Raw genomic sequence first — 9,737 nt, 5'->3', positions numbered from 1 at the left:
CTGTGCAAACTCCTGAGTCTTGGGTGTTCCAACCATAACCGCCCACCCTTCCCCACACCTTTGCGATGCCCCTGGGCTTAACTCTTGGCCACTCTTGGCCTGTATCTCCCCACTCCCTGTCCCATGAAACTCCCTCCATCTCCATCTTCTGGCTGCTGCCCCTGGGAAGGTCCCCCCAGCCCACATCTACTTCTCACTCTCGATTGCTCACACACAACTGGCCTGTTGTTATAAAGATTTGCTATCATCTACTTTATTGCAGTTTATTTCTTAATAAACATGAGAAATAATTTCCTGCCACTCAGGGTGAAAACCTCCCTCACCTACTGAGCACTTCCTACATGGCTGGACTCCAGCCCTATCCTTTCTAGGCAGCTCTACCCTCAAGCTTACCGGTGACCCTTGGGCTGAATGGTAGCTTCCCCTAAACCCTGGAACCTGTCAATGTGACCCTCTTTGGGAAAAGAAGCTTTGTAGATCCAGTAAATTAAGGATCTTGAGAGCATCCTGGATTATCCAGGTGGGCCCCAAATCCAATGACAAGTGCTCTTATAAAGGATAGAGGAAAAGACACACAGGGATAAGAAACCATGGGAAAGCAGAGGCCGAGACTGGAGGGATGCAGCCCATGGCTCTAAGGAGGGGATTGGCTCTGATAAAGGCAGAATGGAGGTGCAGATGGTCACATTGAATGTGAGGATGGCAGCAGAAGTCAGGGGCTAAGAAGCACCCAGACTGTCCTACGTGCTCTGATCCAAAACCAGGGCCAGCAAGGCAAGTGAACCCAGTAAGCCCTATAGCTCCAGGACCCATACCTGTGCTACTTAAACACTCACCCCTGCCAGGCATCGTCCCATCCAGCATTTCACTTCATTCTCCTGACCTCCCAACCTGGGTGGGTAGCTATTAATCTCATCCTTAAACAGGGATGGGCAGGCTGAGACTCAGAGACAGAAAGTGGCTTGCTCAGGGTCACTCAGCTAGTAAAAAGGAACATGAACCCAGTTCAGCTGAGTTCCCAAGCCAGTGCTCTTTAAGACTGTCCACAGAACAGTAAAAGGGGAGTTGCTGAGGAAGATGACTCTGTCCTCTTGGCTGCCCTGGGCTTGTCTGTTCAGACTCGGAGAGGAATTCCCCCCTGGAGACAGGACAGGCTGACTTTCCAGCCCAGGCTACCACAGTTTCCTACCCCCAAACCAGGGGAAAGCAGCTAAGAAGGCACAGGAAGGGACTTATCAGGATAGGAGTCACTGGCTCCTACTCTTCAGCTTCCCTGCACACACACACGCACACACACACACACACACACACACACACACGTGTGCAAGCACACACATGCTTGGTACCATAGCATGGGGGTAGGGAGACCAAGAGGAGGATAATAATTCCTTGAAGACTTTTATTGAGTCTTTTCTGAAAATGATTCTCGCTGGAGCAGCGGCAGGCACCTCTTCCTGGGCCGTGATTGCAGGTCGTACGTCAGGAGTGCATCTACCTGGACTCGGGTCTCTGCGGGGCCAAAGGGTCTTCCTCTCAGCGCCCTCCTCCTGCTGCTCGGGCTCCATCAGTAGCAGCTTGCCCTGCACCGGGAGCTCCTCTTCCCCCTCCTCTTCTCCCTGCTCCTGTTCCTCTCCTTCCATAGACAAGGAGAAGCTATCCTGACTCACGCAGGCCAGAAGCTTCTTCATGGTGGATTTGTGGCCCTGGCCACCGCTTGTGCTGAGCTTGGCGCAGTGGGAACCCATCGCTCTCTTTGGCTGCCTCTGCGTTCTGGGAGGCAAGGCCACTGGGGCAAGCAGAGGGGCTGTGAGGGCAGCAGGTAAGGCACTGACATCACAAAGGGGCCCCTGGATACCTGAACCTGGCTGACACCTGTCTCAAAGCTCAGCCACCAACAGCCCCGCTGAGCTCCTGAATGCACAGGGAAGGACAGAGGCTAAATGCCAGGCCAGCCGCCTCTCACCCTGCTCTGTGGCCACCTCCATCTGGCATTTGCCTGGGCACGGGGCCCTTTTAGCTGGGATGAGAACTGGGGATAGAATTTTTGGAAGCAGGAGAGCACACAGACTCCTCCTCACATCCCAGAAATACGCAGCGCAAAGGAGCTGTTGATAGGACATGACTATACCTCATAAGTACGGAAACCTTAGGGTCAGTGTCAGGGTTAGGGTCAGGGATGCAGAGTGCAGGGTGGGGGCTCACAGGAAAGGAGGAGATGGAAAAGTCTGGTCTCCTGACTTGCGTGGTACCTACAGAGGTGTTCTTAAAACTCTGCATAAGCTGTGTTTCTATCAAGACCTCTACTCCCCTTGGCTCCTAAGCTGGTGGGGTCACAGGTCTCTTCAGCTCTAGGTGCCCATAGAAGAGTTTCAGCAGGCGGTGGGCGTTGGTCATCTCCAAGCACTAGAAATCCATTTCCAATATATAAATCATATCTTGCCAACTTTCTACCCAAAATCTCAGAGGGCCTAAGAGTAGTCATGTGTTCCCATAGATGGAAGCACAGAGAATTCACACAGGAGTCAGAGTGGCAACAGAAACAGAGACTGAGTGATGTGGCCGGAGTAAAGGAACACCAAGCGAGAAGCTAGAAAGACGCAGAAAACAGAGGGTATTCTAAAGTCTGTGGTGATGCAGGGTCGGCCCCATCTCAGAACTTGGCTGGGCCACAGGGCTTCACGGGGTCCAGCTGCTTGCCTTTGTTCCCTAAACACTGGCCTTGTTCTTGCAGGAGCAATGCCACACCAGCTTACCATTTAGGCACAATTCACTTTCCCCAGCTGCTCCACCCCACTTGAGGGGACGTCAAAGTGAAATGGTGTGGCGTCAGACCCTGGGTCTGGGTGGCACAGGATGCCTAGGGTCACATACCAGCCCCTGCGCCCACTTACTTAACACATTTACTCTTGTTTTGTGTCATTTGCATAAAGGAGACAATGACAGGCCATCAGCTCATGTTTTTTTTATGTGAAGCTTTATTTGGCAGACGACCACAAGTCATCTTCTGTGGGTTTGGACGTCTTAGGTGGGATCGCTGTGGTGTCTTGAGGTCGTTCTCTGGCAAGTGGCTGTTCTTGGTCTCCAATGTCGGGTGTGATGTGCCCAGGAAAGTTTTGTAATGCCTTGTGCATCTCCTCCTCCTCCTGAGCCTTATGTCAGCTTTTGGGGGAACAAAAAGTTTCGGTTACTGGGCCATCTGTGGGAGCTGGGTGGGAAGGGAATGTGGCAGCTGTCAGATGGGGTGAGGTCTCCAGTGCTCCATGAGCCTCCTGCATCAGGGGTGCTCAGGGACTGGCAGGAACATCTTGGCACTTTCTGTGTCTGCAGGTGTGTCCCCGGCTCCTTGGACAGGAGGAGCAGCGCCTTTGTTTGTAGTGGTAGCGGACTCTGTGGGTCCTTCCCAGGACCTGGACTTCCTCTGGGCTCAGCTCCTGCCCCTGCTCCTGGTCCTGGTGCCCGCACCTGTGCTGCTGCCCCACCCCTGCTGCTCACATTTGCCCTGACTCCACACCCGGAGTGGGACCATCGTGCTCAGGGGTCAGGTGGCTCGTGCTGGGGCTGCAGCTGACCTGGGGGCAGGGAGTGAGGGCTGAGGCCTGCCCCCCTTCTCCTGCTGTTGATGTTGGTCTGATATGTCAGGAGGTCTCTGAGGACTTCAGTAGAAAGGGGGCCGTCCACTGTGACTCGCACTGTGACTCGGCATCCACGGCCAACATTGTCCCCATCCTGAAGTCAACACACAGGAGGGGCCCGCAGCCAGCAGGTCTCCCGGAAGGGCAAGCCACACTATTGACTTGCCGGTAATAATGTGTTGCAGTGGGACTCTCAGACCACAGGAGGAGCACCAGCTTGCCCAGGTCTAAGCCCCAGCCTCAGCCCCCATGCTCCCAGCTGGTGCACATCGACGCGTTGTCATTTCCGAAGCCGCTTCACTGCTGTGCCATGCTCTAGGGTTATAAAACCCCAGCACCAGTATGTGTATCGGTGGGCCCTCATTATCTGTTCACCAGTTTATCATAATCTAGGGATTATTATATGCCAGGCATTTATTCATTTCCTTGCTGTATATTTACTCACTTACTGCATGAAGAAAAGAAGTGATTTGCTCAAGGTCCCTCCGCAAGTAAGGGGCAAAGCTGGACTTCATTCAGAGTCCATGCCCTTTGCCCTCGGACCCCTTCCCACCCCACAAGATGCTCTTCCCTAAACAGATGTCATGTTCCTTTCATGTCCTGGTCCCCCGAGCAACTGAAAAGGGCAGAGAGCATGTGATAGATTAGTTAGTGTCTTCCTCCTCAAAACTGCAAAAGGGACTTTATGGATGTGAGCTAAAGATATGGAGATTGACATATGATACTGGGTTCAGTGTGGTCATATGGGCCCTTATAGCTGGAAGAGTGGGGCAGGAGGTTGTAGGAAGAGAGATCTGAACATGCTAAATGCTGCCAGGGTCCATGAGCCAAGGAATGCAGGTGGCCTCTAGAAGGTGGGACGTACGAGCAAACAGGTTTTTCTCCCTCAGAGCCTCCAGAGGGAACACCTTGCTCACCCCATGTGAACCATTTTGGAATTGACCTGCATTCTTCAGAGAGATAACAAATTTGTGCTGTTTAAAGCTACGAAGTTTGTGGTAAATGTGTTACAGCAGTTACAGGGGGCAATTAGTCCCTGGTGTTCATCTGCTGTCTCCTACACTTATTAGTGCCTTCAAATTCCCCCAGGGCACCTGGTGAAGATACGAACGCCCAGGCCTCAGCCCCCTGTCAGAGTCTCCATGCCTGGAGCTCCATGTGCTTGTGGAAGCCTGCCTAGGGAGCATGTTGTGACTGGGGTCCTGCAAGCATTTTCAGCTACCTGCTTAAAGTTCCTCACCTGGAAGAGTGTGTCAGGAGGTTGATGGCGCCACCTTTTCAATACCTACCCTGCAAGGTTGCTGTGAGAGGATGAGTGCAGAATGTATATCATGCATGGTGCTCAGTAAGTAAGTTGCGGCCGTGACCGTTGTCAGGTGTGAAATGGCCCTGTCGCTTTAGAGCGCTGGGTGCCAGAGCTCCCATGTGCTGATTGTGACCTGCACTGTGGTAGTCTTTGAGCCAAGTGAACAAACATCCAATATTGTTTCCAGGGCTCCTGTAAACATCTCCACGTGTACCTGGAGTTTTAAACTATGGGCGCCGCACCATCTCACTGCAGGTTGGAACCTTCGGTGTCAAGTGGGTAGACGTGCGATGAGCAAGTTGCCTTGTTTTCTTATGTCGGGATTGTACCTCCGTAGAGTTGAAAGCTTAGCTCCCACCGCTCCCTGGGCAGGTTGGGTATAGTGCTCAGACGGAGCGGAAGTGTTGAGAGTGGGAATTTCAGCTTCAGGCTAAGATAAACACATGTGGGCACTCTGGGGATTGGTGGGGTACAGTGACGGACTGGTGAATGTTCTGGCTCTCTCGGGTGGCAAGGAGGAAGCCGTTATTTGTACCACTTGTTAATTCGTGGCCCATTTCCAGGCGCCAACCGAAAGCCACTGAGCACAGAGATGGAGATGGGCTCAGAACTCAGGATGAGGGGCTCCTGTCCCTGCTGGGGAGGGACCTACAGGGCATTGGGTGAGGCAGATTCGGGTGATGGCTTTGGAGTAGTCAGAGATTGTGACGAGATCCAGTGTGACAACCGCTACTCCTGTCCCCTCTTCCCGTCATCCCCAAGCCCTCCCCTCCCGAGCTCCTGTCAAGGCAAAGAGACGAGAGAGAGTTGACTTGCAGTTTGAACATTTATTGACAGGCGGCATTGTTCGTTAGCAGGCTCCTGTTCGTTTCATTGGGATGGTGGCATTCGCAAGGTGCAGCAGGAGGGTCTTGAAAGCCGGGAAAATTTCAGGCAGGTGTGTGGCGGAGTTGCTCGTGTGCGTTTAGCATCTTCTGGACCTTACGGTGTAGCGACGATAGCACACTGTGGGCAATAAGAGAGGCGGGAGATTTTAGCATGAGCTGAGCCCCCAGCAGAGCCCCTCACCTCTTCCTCTCCGCCTCTGGCAGCATCGCCTCCTCCAGCACCCCCCCCTGGAGAGCGCCCCTCACCTCTTCTTGTCCGCCTCTGGCAGCATCGCCTGCTCCTCCTGTGACTTCTTGGTCTCTGGTGGCAGCGTCTGCTCTGGCTATGGCTGCGGCCGAGGCAACGTGTGTATCTGGCCATGGTGCTGGGTGGATTCGGTGTGGGTGCCCAGAGCAGGAGGTACCACCTTAGCTGGGCCAGCCAACCTGTGAGCAGGTGGAACTGCGTGGGCTGTGAGCCAGGGGCTGGCTCCTGGGCCTCTTATAGTCACGGGAGGCCCCTGGGCATTATGAGGTCACAGAGGCCAGCCCGAGGTGACCCACCTTGTGCCCATGTATGGGCATGTGGGAGGCCCATGGTGGGCAGGGCGGGGCCGTGATGCCCAGGGGCCTCCATGTCACCAGCTGAGGGGAGACCAGCTGACGTTCCTGTCAAGGGCAATCTCCCACTCATGCAGGGAGCTCTCCAGTAAAGTATAATTGAGCACTGACTGTGGGCCAGGGTCTGGGGGAGGCCCTGGCATACAGTGATAAATAAGGCAGACCCATTGTGCCTGGTAAATTTTAGACTCTAACTTGAGGAAACATGAATGAAATAACCGCCCAGAATAATTGTGTCAGGAGGGAGGCCTTCCAGGGCCGGTGTAGAGGCGCCGCCCTCGTCAAGGGCCCACGCCTCCTTAGTCTTCCAGTTCTGTCCTGGGCACGTGCTCTCCATCCTCAAGGTTGCCTCATAATCCAAAGTCTGGGCTGCCACGCACAGTTGTACAGCCGTGTCCAGCTCAAAGCTTTGAGCCAAGGGACTGCGTGGGGACTGAAATCCAGCCTGGGCTCTGCCTGTCGAGTCAGGCCCAGCACCCGTAGGCATGCTGCTGCACACAGCAGCAGTCTTTTCTCGAATTCAGCTGCTCACAGTGATGTCTTCCTCTAATTTAAATAAAGGCACACTAAGAGCTAGCCTTGGCCCTGTGGAAATTCAATCATATCCACTGTCCAGGGAGGAAGGGAAACGAAGAGGAGGGGTCAGAAGGGGTCATTACCTGTAACGAGCTTTCCCAGAGAGCCCACCCAGTAACCTCCCTTGTGATCATTCGCCTTACTGGGAGAGCACCCTGCCTCTCAGGATAAGCTGGGTTCTCGGGAAGGAGAAACGGGCCTGTGGACAGTTAGATATTAGTACTCTTTGCCCCAGAGGGGGTACAGCCAGAAAATTCCAGAACCCCCACCCCCCACCCCCCCCACTGCACGATAGGGTGAGAAAACCATGAATTTGAAGTTCCAGTGTGGACATTAAGGCACAGACTGTCTTCCAAAGTTTGTGGGGATGCAGGGTCGGCCCCATCTCAGAACTCAGCTGGCCCACAGGGCTTCACGGGGTCCAGCTGCTTGCCTTTGTTCCCTCCCCACTGGCCTTGTTCTTGCAGGAGCAATGCCACACCTGCTCTCCATTTAGGCACAATTCACTTTCCCCAGCTGCTCCACCCCAGTTGAGGGGACGTCAAAGTGGAATGGTGTGGAGTCCCACCCTGGCTCTGGGTGGTGGAGGATGCCCAGGGTCACATACCAGCCCCTGCCCCCACTTACTTAACACATTTCCTCTTGTATTTACTCTTGTTTTGTGTCATTTGCATTAAAGGAGACAATGGCAGGTCATCAGTTCATGTTTCTTATCTGAAGCTTTATTTGGCAGACGACCAAAAGTCATCTTCTGTGGGTTTGGACGTCTTAGGTGGGATCGCTGTGGTGTCTTGAGGTCGTTCTCTGGCAAGTGGCTGTCCTTAGTCTCCAATGTCGGGTGTGATGTGCCCAGGAAAGTTTTGTAATGCCTTGTGCTTCTCCTCCTCCTCCTGAGCCTTCTGTCAGCTTTTGGGGGAACAAAAAGTTTCGGATACCGGGCCATCTGTGGGAGCTGGGTGGGAAGGGGATGTGGCAGCTGTCAGATGGGGTGAGGTCCCCAGTGCTCCATGAGCCTCCCGCATCAGGGGTGCTCAGGGACTGGCAGGAACACCTTGGCGCTTTCTGCGTCTGCAGGTACGTCTCCGGCGCCTTGGACAGGGGCAGTAGCGCCTTTGCCTGTAGTGGTAGCGGCCTCTGTGGGTCCTTCCCTGGACCTGGACTTCCTCTGGGCTCAGCTCCTTCTCCTGCTCCTGCTCCTGCTCCTGGTCCTGGTGCCCGCATCTGTGCTGCTGCCCCGCCCCTGCTGCTCACGTTTGCCCTGACTCCACACTCCACACCCGGAGTGGGACCATTGTGCTCAGGGGTCAGGTGCCTCGTGCTGGGGCTGCAGCTGACCTGGGGGCAGGGAGTGAGGGCTGAGGCCTGCCCCCCTGCTCCTGCTGTTGATGTTGGTCTGATGTGTCAGGAGGTCTCTGCGGACTTCTGTAGGAAGGGGGCCGCCCACTGTGACTCACACTGTGACTCGGCGTCCACGGGCCACCAATGTCCCCACCCTGAAGTCAACACACAGGAGGGGCCCGCAGCCAGCAGGTCTCCCGGAAGGGCAAGCCACCCTATTGACTTGCCGGTAATAATGTGTCGCAGTGGGACTCTCAGGCCACAGGAGGAGCACCAGCTTGCCCAGGTCTAAGCCCCAGCCTCAGCCCCCATGCTCCCAGCTGGTGCACATCGACGCGTTGTCATTTCCGAAGCCGCTTCACTGCTGTGCCATGGTCTGGGGTTATAAAACCCCAGCACCAGTATGTGTATCGGTGGGCCCTCATTATCTGTTCACCAGTTTATCATAATCTAGGGATTATTATATGCCAGGCGTTTATTCATTTCCTTGCTGTACATTTACTCACTTACTGCATGAAGAAAAGTGGTGATTTGCTCAAGGTCCCTCCGCAAGTAAGGGGGAAAAGCTGGACTTCATTCAGAGTCCATGCCCTTTGCCCTCGGACCCCTTCCCACCCCACACGATGCTCTTCCCTAAACAGATGTCATGTTCCCTTCATGTCCTGGTCCCCCGAGCAACTGAAAAGGGCAGAGAGCATGTGATAGATTAGTTAGTGTCTTCCTCCTCAAAATTGCAAAAGGGACTTTATGGATGCGAGCTAAAGATACGGAGATTGACATACGATCCTGGGTTCAGTGTGGTCATATGGGCCCTTATAGCTGGAAGAGTGGGGCAGGAGGTTGTAGGAAGAGAGATCTGAACATGCTAAATGCTGCCAGGGTCCATGAGCCAAGGAATGCAGGTGGCCTCTAGAAGGTGGGACGTACGAGCAAACAGGTTTTTCTCCCTCAGAGCCTCCAGAGGGAACACCTTGCTCACCCCATGTGAACCATTTTGGAATTGACCAGCATTCTTCAGAGAGATAACAAATTTGTGCTGTTTAAAGCTATGAAGTTTGTGGTAAATGTGTTACAGCAGTTACAGGGGGCAATTAGTCCCTGGTGTTCATCTGCTGTCTCCTACACTTATTAGTGCCTTCAAATTCCCCCAGGGCACCTGGTGAAGATACGAACGCCCAGGCCTCAGCACCCTGTCAGAGTCTCCATGCCTGGAGCTCCATGTGCTTGTGGAAGCCTGCCTAGGGAGCATGTTGTGACTGGGGTCCTGCAAGCATTTTCAGCTACCTGCTTAAAGTTCCTCACCTGGAAGAGTGTGTCAGGAGGTTGATGGCGCCGCCTTTTCAATACCTACCCTGCAAGGTTGCTGTGAGAGGATGAGTGCAGAATGTATATCATGCA

At 54.1% G+C, this 9,737-nt stretch overlaps 1 long non-coding RNA gene across 2 annotated transcripts; it reads right to left on the bottom strand.

Moving 5' to 3' along the window:
• Nucleotides 1-5,819: 5,819 nt before the first annotated feature.
• On the bottom strand, nt 5,820-8,457 carry LOC140843593 (uncharacterized). 2 transcript variants are annotated; one of them, XR_012121450.1, is made up of 3 exons: nt 7,629-8,457; nt 6,072-7,033; nt 5,820-5,943 (listed from the first exon to the last, which is right to left on the bottom strand). It is a non-coding gene; the product is annotated as an uncharacterized lncRNA (long non-coding RNA). The 2 variants fall into 2 exon arrangements; XR_012121451.1 differs by having other exon boundaries at nt 6,072-6,971; nt 7,629-8,456.
• Between the last annotated feature and the right edge of the window lie 1,280 nt (nt 8,458-9,737).

Source organism: Manis javanica, chromosome 10 (assembly GCF_040802235.1).
Source record: "Manis javanica isolate MJ-LG chromosome 10, MJ_LKY, whole genome shotgun sequence".
In the NCBI taxonomy this organism is placed as follows: domain Eukaryota; kingdom Metazoa; phylum Chordata; class Mammalia; order Pholidota; family Manidae; genus Manis; species Manis javanica.
Note: the sequence above shows the minus strand (reverse complement) of the source record. Positions and strands in the feature narration are given on the sequence as shown.